Here is a 17918-nt window from a genome sequence, read left to right on the forward strand (position 1 = left end):
AAAACAATTTCACAGGATGTTAACAAATTAGCTTTTCCAAAAGTCAGTCTGTCTTCGCAGGACGAGAAGAAGAAAAGCAGCATTTATCACCTTTCAAAATGACTTAATTGGTTAAAGCTAGTTATCGTCACCCCCATTGCAAAAAATAAGTGCATTTTTCTTATATTGAGGCGGAAAGGGAGATACTTTTCCAATGGAATAAGACAATTTACATTTAAAATAAGTAAAAGCCATTGCATTGTCTCATTTCAAGTGCATATTATCAAATTATTTTATTTTAAGAGAGTAAAGATACTCATTCATTACTCATTGGCAAATCATCATATTTACCTACTCAAATTAAGGGTAAATACACTTGATTTAAGACATTTTACTCATATCTAGACCATTTTTGCAGTGTGGGGGATTTCGATGGAGCTTTGGGATCAAGCCCTGCTTTGTTTAACAGTGTGACCAATCACTGAACGGTACAGCTAGTTTAAAGCAGGTGGACGGTGAAGGAATAACAAGAGAACAGGAAGGCTGCAGCTCTAAAGAAATGCTGTATGAAGAGAGAACATGAATGTATATTTTCTTAAAGAATACAGACTTTTGGCAGCCAATCCTTCATCAGATGAGTCAGGAAATAAAGCTCATACTAACAGGTTTTCATGCACTTTCCCTCCAAGCACTCAGCCAAATACGCTAGATGGAGATTCCTTATGCTGCCATTTGTGAAAGGTCTGAATGTATTTTGATCTCTTTTGGTGGGGTGGCATGTCTTTCCCAAGGATCATTGGATTATAGGAAGAGAAGCAGCTGGAATCAAACTCACAACTTTCCAAAAAGCCAAAAAACCACTTCTCTAAATGTCTCGGATTTATGTTCATATAGAGAAACTGGAGGACCAAAGTGGCTCTATATGGAAATAAAAAAGATGCTTTTCTGATTTATCCGTTTTGTTACATATAAAAATAAACTCTCTAATGTCCTTCAGATTTTAAAAGGTTTCTGAACGACTCTATCAGTCACTGAATATTTAGCACAGAAATGCTTGGGATCAGTTACAGCTCTATCTGAGCTTCAATAGACACTTTCAGCTGTAAGGATGGTGCATTGGAGAAGATCTGCTTTCCATTAAGAAACAACCTTTAAGGATTATCCGGTCCACCAAGGCTTTCAGTTCTAATACTCTTCAGTAAATAAAGATTTGACTTTTTGTTTGTTTTTACGAAGCCAACTTAGAAATGGAGCCACCATCAGTTCTGCACACAGAGAACATTGAGCTGTTTGCTGCCAGTGGTCCATCAAACCAGGATACACAACCGGTACATGAGAAAGTCGGGCTGAATGATGGCCAAGAAAGAATAAATGATCATAACTAAAGGGACTGAACTACTTAAAGGCAACATCAGACATGTACGTGGCAGCCTTAAATACTGCTGGACTCCATGAAAGCAGCAATGCTGATGAAAACGACCTGATAGGGAGCTGGGGTCCCTATCTAGAATGAAAAAATCTTAATTTGGGTTACCAGACTGGGAAGAATAAAGACAGCAGACCTGAAGCATCCCTAAAAAAATAAGATGCATGGATGGCTTTATCCAATATCTGTACCAGCAAACAGGAACATTAACAGCGGGAGACACGACACCTCCAAAGATCACTTTTCTTTCAAATATTGGTTGTATTCTTAGTTTTGTTTTTAATGTATATATTTTTTCAGGACCCCAGGAAGAATAGCTGCAGCATAGCTGTAGCTAATGGGGATCCTTTCAATAAAACTAAAACTAACTGAAACTGACAAAGGTCTGACGGACATGTTGGTTAATCAACCTGACATTGAGGCGGAGGACAAGGGAGAAAAACAGTGTAGCACTGACAGAACATCCTGGTCTCAGGCAACATCTGGAAAAGGCTTGAGAGGGAGAAAAATTAGAGAGGATATGGAGAGAGAAGATCTATGTAATGACTTTGCCATCAGAGCGAAGAGAGAAAATTTCTGAGATCTCTGGCCAAAAGTGAACAAAACTCTGTTTCACTGCAGAAGACTCAGACCCCACGGCCTCTGGAAGAAGACTGGAGCTTCAGGTAGAAAAGGCCGGTTGGATCGAATGAGCAAAGCCAGTTTTTATACCATAGGGGGAATATTGGCACACAAACACACAAAAAGAAAGAAATCAAAGACTTTTCTCTAAGAGTTTGTTCAGATTAGCAGCATAGCATCACACAGTTACTGGGTGTTAAACAGTCAGAATGAAGATCACCATGTCCTACAGAGACTATACAAAACAAATTTTCAAGTTCAGGAAACCAGTTTGAAGTCGTTTAAAGTTTTCCAAAAATATGTCCAACAACTCTGACTGGTTTTCTACGATCCGCTGATAGATATGTGTGCATGTTTGTTTAGTCCCGTGTCTCTGCACTGCTCAGTGAAGGACCACTGACCTGTCCAAGATGTCCCCCGGCCTCAGGCCTACTGACCAGTGTGGGTACTGTCACAACCCGATCCGTCCCGGAAGCATGATCCGTACCATCAGCTCATTTGCTCATGCACATCTAGGTATAAATCATGTTATTTTGAAAAAAAATACCTAAATTACATTTTTCCCTCCCCAAAAATAGTAAGGGTACTAAAATATACCGTGCTTAAGGTTAGTAATGTATTTCCTGAGCAAAAAAATTAAATGCCTTAAAATCCTTTCTGTTTTATCACTTGTCTCTGCACAATCTGCACCGGAAATGTGACCGAGAATCCCCCCATCCCATTGGTCGAGCCAAGTGTTGCTCACGGAGAAGATAGCGGGAGATAGCATAGTAGGATGGGAGACGAAGGGAATAATTTAAATTGCAGGAAAAGGAATCCTGGCAGTCCAAAGGAACAGCAGAGAGGTGTATGGAGGTTCTTCAGGCAGCTGACCTTCAAAAAAATCCAAGCTGCTGTGTCCTCTGTCCCCAGCATCCCATCTCCACTGGTTTTGTGGAGAGGATTTTCTCTTTAATGAAGAACAAATGGACTGATGTGCAGAGCAAATGTTCCACTGAATTAATTAAAGCTGAGCTTGTTGTCAGCCTCAATTATGAACTGTCTTGCTTAGAGTTTTACTCTGCAGCACTCAAAGACAAACAAGTCACTGCTGTAAGAGCTCAAAGGAAATACAAGTGGAAAAAGTAGGCTATCGCCACATAATGTGGCAATGAGCTAATGACTTTTTACAACTGTTTTACAACTTTAGCCTACAGTCATTGCATTTAATGCACAAATATGTTTACAAGTTTGCTGTTGCACTAAATATATGCACTATTTATTGTTTTATATTCCTTTTTACAGTTTGAAGTTAAAGGAATAGTACACCCAAAACATGATTAGCCTTCATTTTCTACTCACCCCCATGCTGAACAACACTCTGGAGTACTTTTTTGATATCTCAAATGCATCTGGAGATCTGGGAGGCTTCTTGCTGTCTGCTGACATTCAAATAATGGAGGTCTATGGCGCCCAAGACAGAAAGGTCCATAAAAGTCCACAAAAAACGTGTCAATATTCCTCCATACTGCTCGTCCAATGTATTCCAAGTGTCCTGAGTGGGTAGCATCCAGAATTTACTCGAAACGAAGTCATTTAGAATGTTTTTAGAGCATAAACAGTAGTGTATAGGATTTCCTGAAAGCGCGTTCACGAGTCTACGGAAACCGCGGCAGGCCAAACCAGATGAAAGTGCGCATTCAGCTCGGCAAAGAACTCATGCTCTTCCTCAACACTGAAGTCCTCAGACATTTTTCTTTCGTTGTTTCTTTCTTTGCACAGGTAAACAGCACATTTCTTCTTCTACGCTTGCATTATCGGCAGAGCAGACGCTGAATGCGCACTTTCATCTGGTTTGGTCTGCCGGCTTCCGTAGAGTCGTGAACGCGCTTTCAGGAAATCCTATACACTACTGTTTATGCTCTAAAAACATTCTAAATGACTTTGCTTCGAGTAAATTCTGGACGCTACCCACTCAGGACACTTGGAATACATTGGACGAGCAGTATGGAGGAATATTGACACGTTTTTTGTGGACTTTTATGGACCTTTCTGCCTCGGGCGCCATAGACCTCCATTATTTGAATGTCAGCAGACAGCAAGAAGCCTCCCAGATCTCCAGATGCATTTGAGATATCAAAAAAGTACTCCAGAGTGTTGTTCAGCATGGGGGTGAGTAGAAAATGAAGGCTAATCATGTTTTGGGTGTACTATTCCTTTAAGCAGGACAGGCTTATGTTTAAGATACTTATTTTATTCAGCAAAGTTTGTTATTTTTTTGTATTAAAGTGAGTTGCTAGATAATCTTTTTTTTTTCCCATGTGTTTATGTCACTGACAAATATGCATCTAATTCAATGCAGATTTGAGTCAAATACTTAAAAAAACACACCAGGAGGGGTAAAGGCAATCGGGTGAGCTGGCACGCACATGAGGCATCCCTTACTTTTTTTCAGGGAGTTGGCAACCCTAGCTACTGAGCACAGCTAGCCACAGCGCTACCCAGCTCTCCCCTTTATATCGTGGTCTTGCACTTATTTTGTTTACCATAAATTTATGTTTTTCAGGTAAAACTTCATCGATCATTAGACACAGTAAAACTACAGATGCTCCCGACTCGGCACACCAAGGCTGCGTGATGTTATTTTCGTTGTCTGGGCAACCACATCATGTGGCAACATTCAGCCAATCATGCAGAATAACGTCACTGACATGCGCAGGACCCGAGCAGATCTGGTACCTACTGGGCGGTCATAACACTGCTGCAAGCTGTCTAAACTGTTGATCCGAGGCAAGATGGATCCACACCTTCCAGGGTTTTGCACTAAGAATATTCCAGCTGAAATATTGTGGCTCATTGGCCGGATGAGGTATTTCCCAGGCAGGTGTAGCCTGCAGCCCCAGTTTCAGCACCGCCCTGTTGTCTTCTGCCTTTTTGCCTCATTTTGCCTCCAGAGATGATATTCTGCATATCTTGGTTGTGGCCACACAGCTTTCCTTTTCCTGTTGCCTTCTTTTGATGTTAAACCACTCTGGGATTTTCCAGTTGACCTCGACAACCAACCGGACACTAACAGTCATTCACTGGGTATTTCTGTCTTCTGCTTGGCCGCTCTCTAAACCAGAGCAGCAGTTTTTGAAAAAATCAGACCAGCCTCTCTGGTTCCAACCCCCTTTATAGGAACTTCACTCCAATCTTCGCCATTCTGATACTTACCTTTGAACTTTGGCAGCTTGTAGGAGCATCTTGGCCGACTCACCATTTGTATCACTGAGTAGATTAACAGATGCACCTGATAAAGCAGTTTACACCTCCATCTCCTGCCTTTTTCTCCTTATTTTATGCTCCTACCTCAGATGTGCGGATACAGGATGGATGGATTTTAAAGATTATATAGAGACAACAAGGGTTCATCTCTTGTTGGCCCATTTACAAGCAGCCAGATTTAAAAAAGATTTAACTGCTGATTTAACTGGTCCAAGTCTAAACATCATCACCACTTGGTTTGAAGCAGCTACAAAGACTGGGATTCTGTGAAATGTCTTTATGCTGTAAAACAGACAACAGATGTGCTCCTGTCATAAATAATAATTGGTTTCTCCTTTTTTGCAGAACGGAATTTAAAGTTAGACTATTAGAAAAAGTTCACAAATTTAAACCAGTGTCTTTAGAATATTGTTCCTGAGAGCGCCCTCTGCTTTGTTTTGCTTCAGTCCATCCTATTCTGATTAAAACGTATCACATTTTCTAACCAGCCCTGTTTGACAGACCATTAGGAAAACCGCACAGGAAAGTGCAGCATTGTCCTTAATTTAAAGAATTTTATGGCACAAACCGCGTTATGCATCTCTGGATCGTGTCAAGAAGACGGTCTGAGCATAGTTAGACTCCTCCGCCGCACAGGAATGCCTCTGATGTTCTGCTTGGAATCACGCAGGTCTCTAACATCCAGTCCACAGCAAATGTCATAAATTCAACCAACCACGTCACTAGGGATTAGACTAATCAGTCAATAACACCACAGATTTATGGCAAACTTTAACCCAAACATCAGCTGTGTTGAATATGGATTCAAAGGGGGCCAACACGCTGCTGTGATCAGCGAGTGAACACAACACAAATGTTTATTCCTGAGAATAAACAGATCTATTAGTGGATTACAGTTAAAGTATGTAGCTCACACTTCAAAACAGTTTAGACGCAAACAAATGCAAGCTAAACAGCCAAAAATGATTCCTCGAAACCATTATAAAAACCTTAGTAGGAAGTTCCCATCCCTTCTCAATCAGCATGAGTGTCTTAATTTAAAAGATTTGTGGATTTATTTGAACTTGTTCTGGGTTAAACTGATTTACAAAACACTGCGGCAGTAATATTTCTAAATCCTGTTTATGAGGGCTGCAGTGGTTTTTGTTGTGCTCGGGTCCATCCCTTTTCCATTACTATGGTGCCTCTAATCTGTTTCCAACCCGGCTGGTCGGAATATAAGAAACACCACAAAGAAAACTCTAGCATTGTATTTTTATTCAGAGAATTTCAGGCACAGACCCCACTGTGCTCTCTCTGGATCATGTCAACAACATGCTCCGATCTCAGTTAATCTCCCACTATGCCGAGGAATGCCTGTCAAGTTCTGGTTGGAATTAAGCAGGTCTCTCACACCCAATCAGCAACAAGTGTCATAATTAATTCTGCTTTGCAGCTGCACAGTGCACCTGAACGAGCAGCCAGCGAACGATAACTCAGAGAGTTCCCTGCAGGGTGAAAGCGCTGTTGTGATGGCGCGCGGCCAACGTGCTGCTGTGCTGATCATCAAGTGAACTGAACACAAATGTTGTTTCTTAAAATGAACAGATCATGGATTATAATTCAAACTTTCTGCTCAAATTGCGATGTAAACAAATGTAAATTAAAAACAGACAATCATTTCTGTAAACTGTTAAACCGCATTCAGAGCCGCTTTTCTTTCCCTGTTGCTCAGACTCTGTGACATAAAGGCTAAAAAATGCAAACTTGCATGCACTAATATTTAGACGAATAAATCAGGTGGTTTCCAGGGATGGAACAGCACGTTTGTATCCTCCACAAAGGTTTAGTTAGGCCATTCCACAGACTTTATATTAGTAGGTTTCAGGTTTCCTGTTGGAAGAACCAACTGTTAGACCATCTAGTGAAGTAGGAAGAAGCCTTATGCATCTAAACAGAAAAATCATCGCAGTATCCATGTCTGCAACATTGCAATAGCAAAGGCTTAAATACAGAATCATCCCTAATTTAGCTGTTAAATACAGGAAGCTGTTTGTTTTCAGAATGCTGCAGTGCTCCTTTCTGTCACACTTACAGCACTACCGCTAACAGCAAATAACATTAAAAGACAGGAAATGTCCAGTGAAACTGTCATGGTGTGATCCAAGCAGGACCTCCTCAGCTCCATCCGTGCTGCTGTCATGGTAGCCTAGAGATGGACACCACACGCTCACGCTGCTCCACCCGCATTACTCGCCACATCCTTACAACGGATTGCTTGCACATATAAAGACTTGAAGTGGAGTAAGCAACACATTGGCTTGTCAGAAGGGAGGAGGGCGACAAACATTATAAAACATGTTGAGCTGTCGCCACAAACATTATTTTCCAGTTGGAAACCCTTAACACTCGAGAATTCATCTTGTACTGCTCAGCCACAACCATTTAAGAAGAACTCAAGAGCCTGAAGGAGTAAGTTGTTGTGGTTTGACATAGTGATTTTTGCTATTTGATTTGTTAAACAGATTAGCTAGAAACCAAACTTTGGTAGCAGGAACTAGGTGTTGCTTCACCCAATCAGCTCAGAAGATTCATCTGAATGTTGACAAAATGTTGAACTAATGCTGAACAACGCTCAGCTTAACAGGGTGACACATGGGCACAAGTTTGCTGATAAATAAACGTAATGGCTAACAAATATAAGGAGCATTTTCAACTGTTTACTTGCTGTAAAGAACTTATGGTCTCAACTCTTAGAGGAGCTAAAGTTCAGGGACACTGAGATTTTGTCTTTTGTGAGAAAAACTTCATCAGGACAGACATGGAAGTGGGAGATTGCACTGAGAAGTCCTTTGCAGTCTCTCATACCACTAGGGGTGTGGGAAATAATGGTTTTGGCGATATATCGTGATATTCGGCTGCCCAATATAATATCGATCTTTCACTTCTTAGTATCGATTTAAAAAAAAAATGGTTACATAAAACATTGATGGGAAAATGGGCTACCTCTGCACCACCACTCTGGCAGAAAGCGCTGTGGAGCCCTTTAACTGTGCGTGCAGCACCAAATCTGTATTTGAGGCAGTCACAGTTGAAGAAAACCCCAAACAACATGGGTAATAATACCTAATCAATATTTTTTGATGAAAATATACAACACTTGCTGTTTTATCTCATCATTTGATTTTGATAGCTGGGGAAAATATGGCAATATATAGAGATACTGCAACATCGTGATAATATCGTATCGTGACTCAAGTATCGCGACATGAATCGAATCGCAACACTCATGCCATGATCACCTCTACATACCACTATAGCTTGGACCACTCATGATCTTGGCCCTTCTTTTTTTTTTCTGTCTGTTTCTGTCTTCAGACCTTTGAGCCTATCTGTCCCTGTTCTGATCTGTTTGCCTGATCTGTCTTCAGATTTTTGCTGTATTCTATTAGTGGACTGTACCCGGATCTTCCTCCTGACTTCGCCCTCTGGATTTTACTGCCTTCCGTCATCCGCTTGGAACTGATCTCCTGTCAGTTCTGTTATCTTCTAGGCTTTGGCATCTGGAACTCTCTGTGCATCAACCACTGAGTCTGGTCAGCCGACCGGCTGGCATCCACCTTGTTCTCTGAACACGGACTGTAGTCTTAACCAGGTTAGTGACTCAAGCGTTCAGACCATCCTCCGTCATGTTTTCACGGTCACTAACCTGTGTTTTCTCTCTCCAGAGTTTCCTGCCTTTAGACGTAGCCTGTGATGCTGCAGATCCGCAGACTGTCTGGTTTCAAATAAACGCTTTTGAAGTTATCCCACTGTCTGTCTTGCCTGAATACCAGGTTCCTCTGTTCTGAGTTGTGAAAATAGCAAGCTAGAATTAGGTAGCATTAGCTAAATAGGAAATAGCCTGTACCTGCAAACTGCTTATGCTTCATTCATTTATTCATTCATTCATTCACACACTGGGCCCTCAGGCCACCAGACCCTCTGACCAACAACAGCAACTTGGATAGGAAATAACAACAGACAAATGGAACGTGGGCTCGAACCATCAGGTGGCAGGACAGACCCCCACCTGCTGAGCCCCTAACCCCTGGTCATCTTCCTCTGGGTCTGACTACAGCCAGCGGATAGTCCTCCTTTGTGGCCTTGGCTTTGTGTCTCATGGAGACGGTGCGGTCACCTTGCTATGATGACCCCCTCCACATGGTCTTCAATCTCACTGAAAGACCACCTCTGTGAAGCACAGCTTTGAACAGGACTTACTCTCAGCATCTTTGGCCTGTGGCTGCTGCTCCTGGGCTTCATTTCTGACTGAATGGGTCACATCTGCCCAGATGTGATCACTGACTTCCTTCTGCCTGCCGCCGCCACCGCTTCTTTGCTGCTCCTGGATGTTGTGTGTCATAGGCCATCCACTAACCTTGTTTCCTACAACTGTGCACTAAGAAACAAACACTGGACGCTAAGAAACTAATTTCCTCGAATTAGTTGTATAATCTCCTCGCTTTATGGAAAAGCACTCAGATAAAGCAGAAAAATATGACTTTTTTAACCAATAAAGAGCAGAACATTAATTGCTTCACTACTGCTGATAAACATCTGCTCTGGTTTCCATTTTAACAAGAATGAAACAACAAATGCTGCTAAGGCTTGTGATGAAAAAAAAAAAAAAAATAAACATTTATTTTAACAGTGAATGCAAAGTGTTATCTAGCCTCACCCTTTGTAACTACTAAACTTCTTGCAGGTCAAACTTGGATAATGACCCTTCATAATTTACCACATTTATACATGGAAAAGCACAGCTTCCTTAACCTTTTATGCCAGAGAACCTTCTTAAATGATAAAAAGTCATTTGATATTTTAAATTATCTCCAATCTGTTGGTTCTCTTTAAATTTTTTCTTTCTAAAAATGAGATTTTTGTTTATTTTAACAGCTTATTGTGAAACACTTTTAGTAAATTAATGGTTTTTGTCAGAAAGCGAAGGAAACTGGAAGCTGGATAATTAAGAGATTTTGATTCAGTATATTTAATAAAGGGCAGCGCCACCTACAGCTGCTTTCATGAAATGTGCTTTTAATTTCTGATTCTTTAGCCCATGTATGCAGCCAACAGCATGTTTATTTAGCAGGTAAAATATGCATCCTTTACAGAAATATTCCATTCCTAATCTGATAGCCATTCTGACATCAACAAGTGTTTCCGTCATTTGAAGATCCAGTTTTGCTGCAGAAGCTGCAGCAGTGACAGTGGTCCTCAAAGGCAGCATTAAACAACTGAGATGCATGCAAACAGGCTGCTGGAGCTCCTGCTGAGAGCCGCCAACCTTTGTCTGCAAGCCAACTGTGAGGTTAACTAACATGCAAGTTTCAGTGTGTGATCTCAGCTCCTGGGGCTGATTGACCAGAAAAATCTACATCCTACAGCAGTCAGAGGAGCACCGAGGAAATCTGAGAAAAAAAAACACATTTAGGTCTTTAAACCATAGATAAAACCATACTGCGATGTGAAAACAATCATCTTGGTGTATAAACTAGGCCCATTAACCTCTAAATGTTGGTTTTGCTTCAAGGCCAAACAGAACTTGGTTTTCTCAATTTCCCTGAATCATATTATTGTCTCTATCTAAACTATGCAAATGTTGCACACCGCATTGTTACCATAAATGGCTTTATATTTTTATCTTCTAGAAGCGGCGATCTGAATAACCAAAGCAGCACAGACTTAAAACCACAGCTTACTGAACAGTGAACTAAATGGACCAAAAAAGAAACCACACTCACATGCAGGACAGGTTGAATCTTGCACTCTGGTCTCTGCAGCCAATTCAGCCAGACGTTTACGATGCATCACACCCCAGTCACACGGACCACAGGACGCCCACCAGGCCTCATCTTAGTTCTAAAACCAGTGATGGCGTGAGAGTGGCCCTAAATGTTAACATGCACGCATATAAAACACTAAACCTCAGACTGGTCCTCAACAAAACACAGCAAGAGCGGCGGAGAGGACGCCGTGCACACAGCTCAGGGCTGACTCACCGCAGTGCCCAGCATCTTCTTTGTGCCTCAGTTTTATGTTTGCACGTTTTAGTCCAGAATGCTTTAATTAAACCCACTAAACAACGCAGCAGTAAAAAGGCCTGATGGGCTACAGGAGGCAAAAAAAAGATGAATCAGCCGGAGGATGATGAAACAGGGCCTGAATGAGCTCCATGCTGCTGAGAGCTGAACGAAAAGCCCAAAGTCAAATGCAAAATCAGATATTTGCTTCAATAAAAATAATACTGATTAAAATATAATGTTTACTCAGGGATTTAATAACAAGAGAAAATGGGATCAAACCAAATAAAATATAGAATATTTGACAATTCTGTGCATCCAAAGTGATAAAACAGGCCCAACATGAGGATGTTTCTGAAACATGGAGAAATAGTTCATCTTTATGTTCCACCTTTGAATAACAAGCAGCTGATAGGCATCTGGAAACCAGAAGACAGGAAAAATCCAGCAGAGATCTGAGAGATTCATCCTCCTTCAGCTCATCACTCTAAGAAATGATGTAAGTGGGCAGTAAACGTAATCCATGCAAATCATTAAAAAATCCCCTCTACATGTTGAACTCGATTATAACGGTTCAATCTTTTCCCTTTCTAAGGGAATCAAAATATGCGCAATGTTTAAAATCTGTTTAAATTTTATAGAAAGTGTTATAATTATGTTTCCTTATTTCTCTGTCTGAAAGCATCTGTTGTTCAGACATGATCTCCTTTCACCGCTTTTTAGGTTTTGATAATTTTAACTTTGCAGCTTATTACTAAATCAGTGTTAATAATCGATTATTACATGATGGTGATGCAGTTTGTCACAGAAGAAAGTTTTGGGTTTGACCCTGGACTGTTCCCTTTTAACGTTTTTAAAGTTATAGCATTAAAAAAAACAATATTTATAGCTTTAAATATTATATATAAAACATTAGAAGCACTGTCTTTAATTACTCAAATCAGTAAATTGAGTTCAAACTGTTACTTATTGGATGAGCTCTATAGGTTGTTTTTCGCAGCCCAGCCGCTCAGATTGGCCGCAGTCACATTTCTGTCAGTCAGTCTGTAAAGTCCGGGATTTTCCGCAGATTTAAGGCAGTCTCTGCGGTTTTCTACTAGCTCCTCACATCACTAATAATTAATTTATTTCCTGTCCGAGAGATTCTGTGAGAATTATTCACTTTATTTTATTAAATCTATTTGAAAACAAGGTGAGTAAATGAAATATGGCAGTAAAGAAGCTGCAGGAGACCCAACCTGACAGACCAAGATAAAAAAAAACACCCTCAGTTGGTGAGGGGCAGAAATATCAGGAGGTCTGGGGTCTTGTGGAAACCTTCTCCCCCTGCCTGAACGTGTTGTTTTCCATATTCATCGGATCTCCTGCAGGCTTTCACTGTTATCTCTGAGGGGCCCTTCTTCCATCTGTCCTGCAGCAGCACCGTGAGGGCCCCGCTCTGTAACCTGAGGCCCCCAGCTCTCCTCCTCAAACGGTGCGCTGCCACCGTTTGTCCCCAAACCAAATGAGCGCGTTCGCTCTGACGCAATGCGCGAGGTGTGCACGTCCTGAGCACCTGGCGAAAGTGAAAGTGTTGCCCCCCCCAACCACCTGACTGTGCGCTTTCAGGACCATGGAGATAGAAAAATGTTCACCTGTTTCAGACTAGAAGCCTGGAAGCAGTTTAATCAGAAGTTTAACTGTCTGTCTGAGTTAAAGCTTCAACTTCACCCTGGATGTGGATATGGAGGGTCAGAGAGCTCTTACCTTTTAAAAACAGCAGCGCCCAGAAAAGCCTCCAAGAAACACGGAGAAGGACACGCAGAAGGTAAACACGTAAGAGGACGCAGCAGCTTGACCGACTGTCCCGTTGCTCCAAGGATGCGTAAAGTCTGCGCGCTCAGACGCAGAGAGCTGATTATTGATCTCCTGTCATTGGAGCGGATCGATCAGAGTCCATCCACGGAGCTGCGCGTTAATATCAGCGTGGAAAGGTGCCTCTGTGGGTCAGTCCACGCAAGAAGACACCGCGCTCTGACTGTGCGTTCCGCCAAGTGCGCAACAGGGAGCCTGCAGCTTCTTCCAATCGTCTCACACCTAAATATAGGCTGGATTTCAAAATAAAAGCCTGTCGGCACACACCTCCACCCCCCTGGAAGCACAGCCCACTTCCTCCTCTACAAGCCCCCCCTTCCCCCAGCGATTTTGTAACTTAAGTACAAATATTTAATTAAATAATGAAACCAGTCAATATTATTAATTATTTATTTAATCTCAAAGAGAATTTGTTTCGAGAAGAACTGTTTCAATTTAAGTTAATGATTGATTTTCTAAATAAAAACGTTATTAGAAAATGAAAATCATTTTTTGATTTAAAAAACTAATTTGAAAAAGTGAGGACAATGTATTATTTATAACCCTCCTCAATTACTAATTGGTTTGTATATTAATTAGTGAAGAGTGAAATGATGAAGGAATGACATCTGCTGAAGGTCAAGCCTCCATATCTTCTAACATTTTCCATGAAAACCAAGTATTTTATTATTTGGCCTGAACTGCTTTACATATTAAAAAAATATGAACTTTGGTTCTCTCCATGATCCTTTGGCCTTCAGTTCAGCCCTGCTGCAGGACAGCCTGACTCCACCTGCAGTGTGGATCTCAGGCTTCATGTGAAGAAAGCAGGTCTCTGAGTCCATGACCATCAGCACCAGGTCCCCTCTGCTCTTCTCCGAGTCCACCAACAGCTGCTCTTTCATCACCAGTCCATCTAACACCTGGTGTATGCAGGTGACCCTCCCAGAGAGGGCTCCTCTCTGGGATCAGCCTGCCTCCAGGTGGGAGGCTGATCTTCTAGTGACCTCCACCTGATCTTCAGGGGGAAACTGTTTTCATGCAAACTTCCTTAAAGAGTAACTTTGAGGAATCCCAATATGTCTTCAGGTCCAGTCACAGCAGTCTGCTCTGCTGAAAGTGACTTTTCTGTCTGTTGATGCTACGTGGTCTGGCTGTCGTCTTAGTGCTGCTTAACTGAACAGGTTTACTGCTCCGTCTCGCCTTTATCAGTATGTTGGTACTCAGAGTTTAAATGGTTGGTATCTTACCTGTCAACTTAAAGTTTTCCTGTAGTGACAATGATCTATCCTCCACTGCTGTCTCTCCGTCTCTCCAAGGCCCCAGCCTGGGTCCTTTGTTGTTGTTTCCTTTACATGCTGCCAGTGGGATCTATTACAGCCTTCCAGCCCTAAGCAGATGATCTCCAGGTGAATCTCCCTGTTTCCAAATAGAGATGGGGCTCTTCAAACATCAACTGACAGCTTGCAAACTTTAAAATGCGGTTTCTTAACTGGAATGAGGATAACACAGAGTATGTTTTCACTGATGATTTTTCCCATTCTTTTTGTTTTCTACCTTTTATTAAGAATCTTGGATTCATCTTTGACAGCAGTTGGGATTTGATAAGTGATCGGACAGCGTGTTTCATGCTCGCTTTCAATTCAATTCAGTTCAGTTTATTTCTAGAGTGCCAATTCACAACACATGTCGTCTCAAGGCAATTTACAGTTCTATCAGATCATCCAATCAAATTGATTCAAAGTTTTCTATCTAAGGAAAACCAGCTGATTGCATCGACTCATTGACTCTTCAGCAATCCCTCACACTAAGCATGCTTGTAGCGACAGTGGAGAGGAAAAACTCCCTTTTAACAGGAAGAAACCTCCAGCAGGCCGACTGGGGTTCAAGGAGATTAAAAAAAGCAGCTGTAAAAGGCGGCCCCGTCCAGGAAACACACGGCCAGGCAGATGAGCTCCGAGCCAGCTCCCATGTCAGAGGATGAAGAGAGCGCATCCAGTTAGTCACAGTCAGAGAAACAGGACTACATTGAAGTGTATTAACTTTCATCAACAATGTGATTTAACAAAGTAAAACACTTTTCTTAAATTAAATAAATCACAAGAAAACTATCAACATGTTCATAAGCTTTTAAATTAACTATTTCAACTCACTCTATGTTGATGTCTTCCAGTCATAAATCAACTGTCTTCAGTGGGTTCAAACCATTCAGATCCATTTTTAATCATCATAGGGTTCCACTTTCTTTGAGGATCGATTTCAAACGTTGCTTTTTGTTTTCAAAGCCCTTAATGCTGTTTAAATTTATGGTTGATCAATTAACGCTATTTATGTGTTTGCAGTGTGTTTTTCCACAGTGCTGCTTTCTAGTTTCCAAGATTGCAGCATTCCTCTTCTGCTTCATTTTCCTCTTGGCAAATTATCACATTCTGCATTTGCAGTGTTATTTGCATTTTTTGCACATTTATGCATTTTTGCAACACTGTAGAAAATGTACAAAAGGTGGAATAGACCTAAATGTAAAAACACTTATACTACATTTTGCTCCACCATTGTGTTTTTCTTTGTGGACAGGTACAGCAGAACCTTCTTCCTAAACCTTCTCCCTGCTAGCCTGGAACCACCACACCGACATTGGTAAACAGCCAGGAAACCGATATGAAGTGAGGAGACTGAGATCTTTTCGGAGTTCAGGGAGAGCCTTTAAAAATCTCTGGGGGCATCAGCTATCTTCTATGAGTGGTTTGTTTGAGCAGCAGCTTATCTGCATCTGAGAGGAAGATAAGCTCATCAGGAACGGCAGGTCTATTCTAGGACGCCGCCCGACCCAGGGCGGGTGGCGGGAGACAGACAGCCTCTACAGTAAAAATAACATCGCTGTTGGACGACATCTCTCACCTCGTGCATGGACCTGCTGCAAAGCTCCTTTAGCGACAGGCTGCTGGGTCCTAGGTGCTCTAAGAAGCGCTATCACAGATCCTTCCTCCTAGTTAGACACTGCTCCCCACAAACTGAATCCATCTTTACATCCAGGCTGGTTTTTCCTGCATGTTAAAAGTCTGCTGGTGGTTTTTAGGTGGACATAACAGCTCCTTTTTTTTTAATAACAATCTTTCTACAACAGTAATATTGTTATATTTTCAGTTTAAGCATTTTTAAAATGGTTTTCGTGCTGCACGCGGCTACTCTTTAATTTCCCCAATACCCCCACTCCATATCCTGACTTTTCCATATTTGCCCACTCTACTGTTTAAAGGTCCCCAAAGCGTCCATATTGTGAGGACTTCTTGTCTACAGACCTCTTCAGGTGACTGAAAGACAGCGGAACAAAAAGATCCTGATGGCAGAAGGAATTAGGGCTTATTAGGAAAGCAAACAGGAACCACAGAGAAGCAAATGTAAACTGAGATAGGCAGAAACTAAAGGGCCTAAAAACTGGCAGTATGACTGCTGCAGTGAAGACAGATGGGTCTAATCAGGAGAATGAATGTCAGCTGTCAGGGGGTCGTGCTACGCTAACTGGGGTAAAAAGGAAGAAAAATAGGAGAAAATGGATGATGGCGAACACAGGGGAGCCATGAAAAAAACACAAAGAAATCATAAAAGAGTTCAACCTGTAATGGGACATGAAACAAGATCCGAATCTGAAGATGACAAAGAAACACTGAAACAGGAGCAACAATCATGAACCACAAATGGAGCTTTCTGGAAGGTGTAAGGCAACACGGAGTCTAAGATCTGCAGAAAGCCAGTTGATAGAAAACGTTAAAGTATAAAAACACACAAGGAAAGGAAGGAAGAAAAAATAACAAATTAAAGTAATAAATCAACTTCCCAAAAGATTATAATAGCCGGTCAGTTCAATCCAGAATTTCAGATGGATTTAGTTTTATTAGTTTAGATGGACTAAGACTCACTATGGTGCTGAGCAATAATATCAAACCTCTTTCCTTAAAGGTTTGAGTCGAATATGACCATTTGAATCTGCTCATACTGTAGCCTACTGAGGAGTCATTCCAGTTGGATCTCTATGATGATTCTCTATCATGTGTAATGAGCATAAACAGAAGCCATGCTGATAGAAAACAAAGAGCTCTGCGTGAATGGAAACTCCTCTGAGACTGTTCCCAGGCAATCTTCGGCATCAGGAGGGGAAGCACAGCCCTCTGCAGGTGAAAATGAGGAGAGCCCTCTAGATGCTTCCCTACCAAATGCTGAAGCATCCCCAGTCAGCTCCTCCCGGCCCTCTCCAGCTTCCACACCTTCTCCAGCATCATCTGTCGTTGCTAAACCTGCCGATGGCACCACTGCTGCTTCAACCACATCAGCCTCTTCAACCCAGGGGGCTACCGCCCTCACAGCATCATCATCCTCTTCCTCCCCTGAGCCAGGAGAACCGAGTGCTGTCTTAGTCTAAGAAGACCCAGAATTCAGCCAGACAACATCAGATAGCGGAAAACAGTATTACATAAACTGCTGCAGGTAGAGGCTGAATCACCAGTGTCTGGGACAGGAACCACTGGAAGGGGAGACTACAGGTTAGTGACCAGAAAGAGACTTTGGAAGGCACTCTGGCCACTGGACCTTCAGTCACTAACCTCACTGGAACAGGCTTGACGGTTCCTGTTGGTGGGTGATGTCACTGGTGAAGCTCAATGTGATCCAGAAGCCCTTTGGAGCAGTTCAGAGGATTTTTACTCACCGGACTGGCAGGTTATCGCTAGTCAAAGGACAGGCACTGGGTGAGAATCGGGATGGGTAGCAGAGAC

The 17918-nt window shown here is 42.0% G+C and overlaps 1 protein-coding gene across 2 annotated transcripts in view; it reads right to left on the reverse strand.

The window, feature by feature from the left end:
* The window catches only part of il34 (interleukin 34), a 104012-nt gene extending 90662 nt beyond the window's left edge, over positions 1 to 13350 (reverse strand). For both annotated transcript variants that reach the window (XM_015383805.1, XM_015383806.1), the window contains exon 1: positions 13063 to 13350. The gene's annotated coding sequence lies outside the window, so the exon portion shown is untranslated. The remainder of the gene's footprint in view (positions 1 to 13062) is intronic.
* Positions 13351 to 17918: the final 4568 nt, after the last annotated feature.

Source organism: Cyprinodon variegatus, unplaced genomic scaffold, assembly GCF_000732505.1.
Source record: "Cyprinodon variegatus isolate N-32 unplaced genomic scaffold, C_variegatus-1.0 Scaffold294, whole genome shotgun sequence".
In the NCBI taxonomy this organism is placed as follows: Eukaryota; Metazoa; Chordata; class Actinopteri; order Cyprinodontiformes; family Cyprinodontidae; genus Cyprinodon; species Cyprinodon variegatus.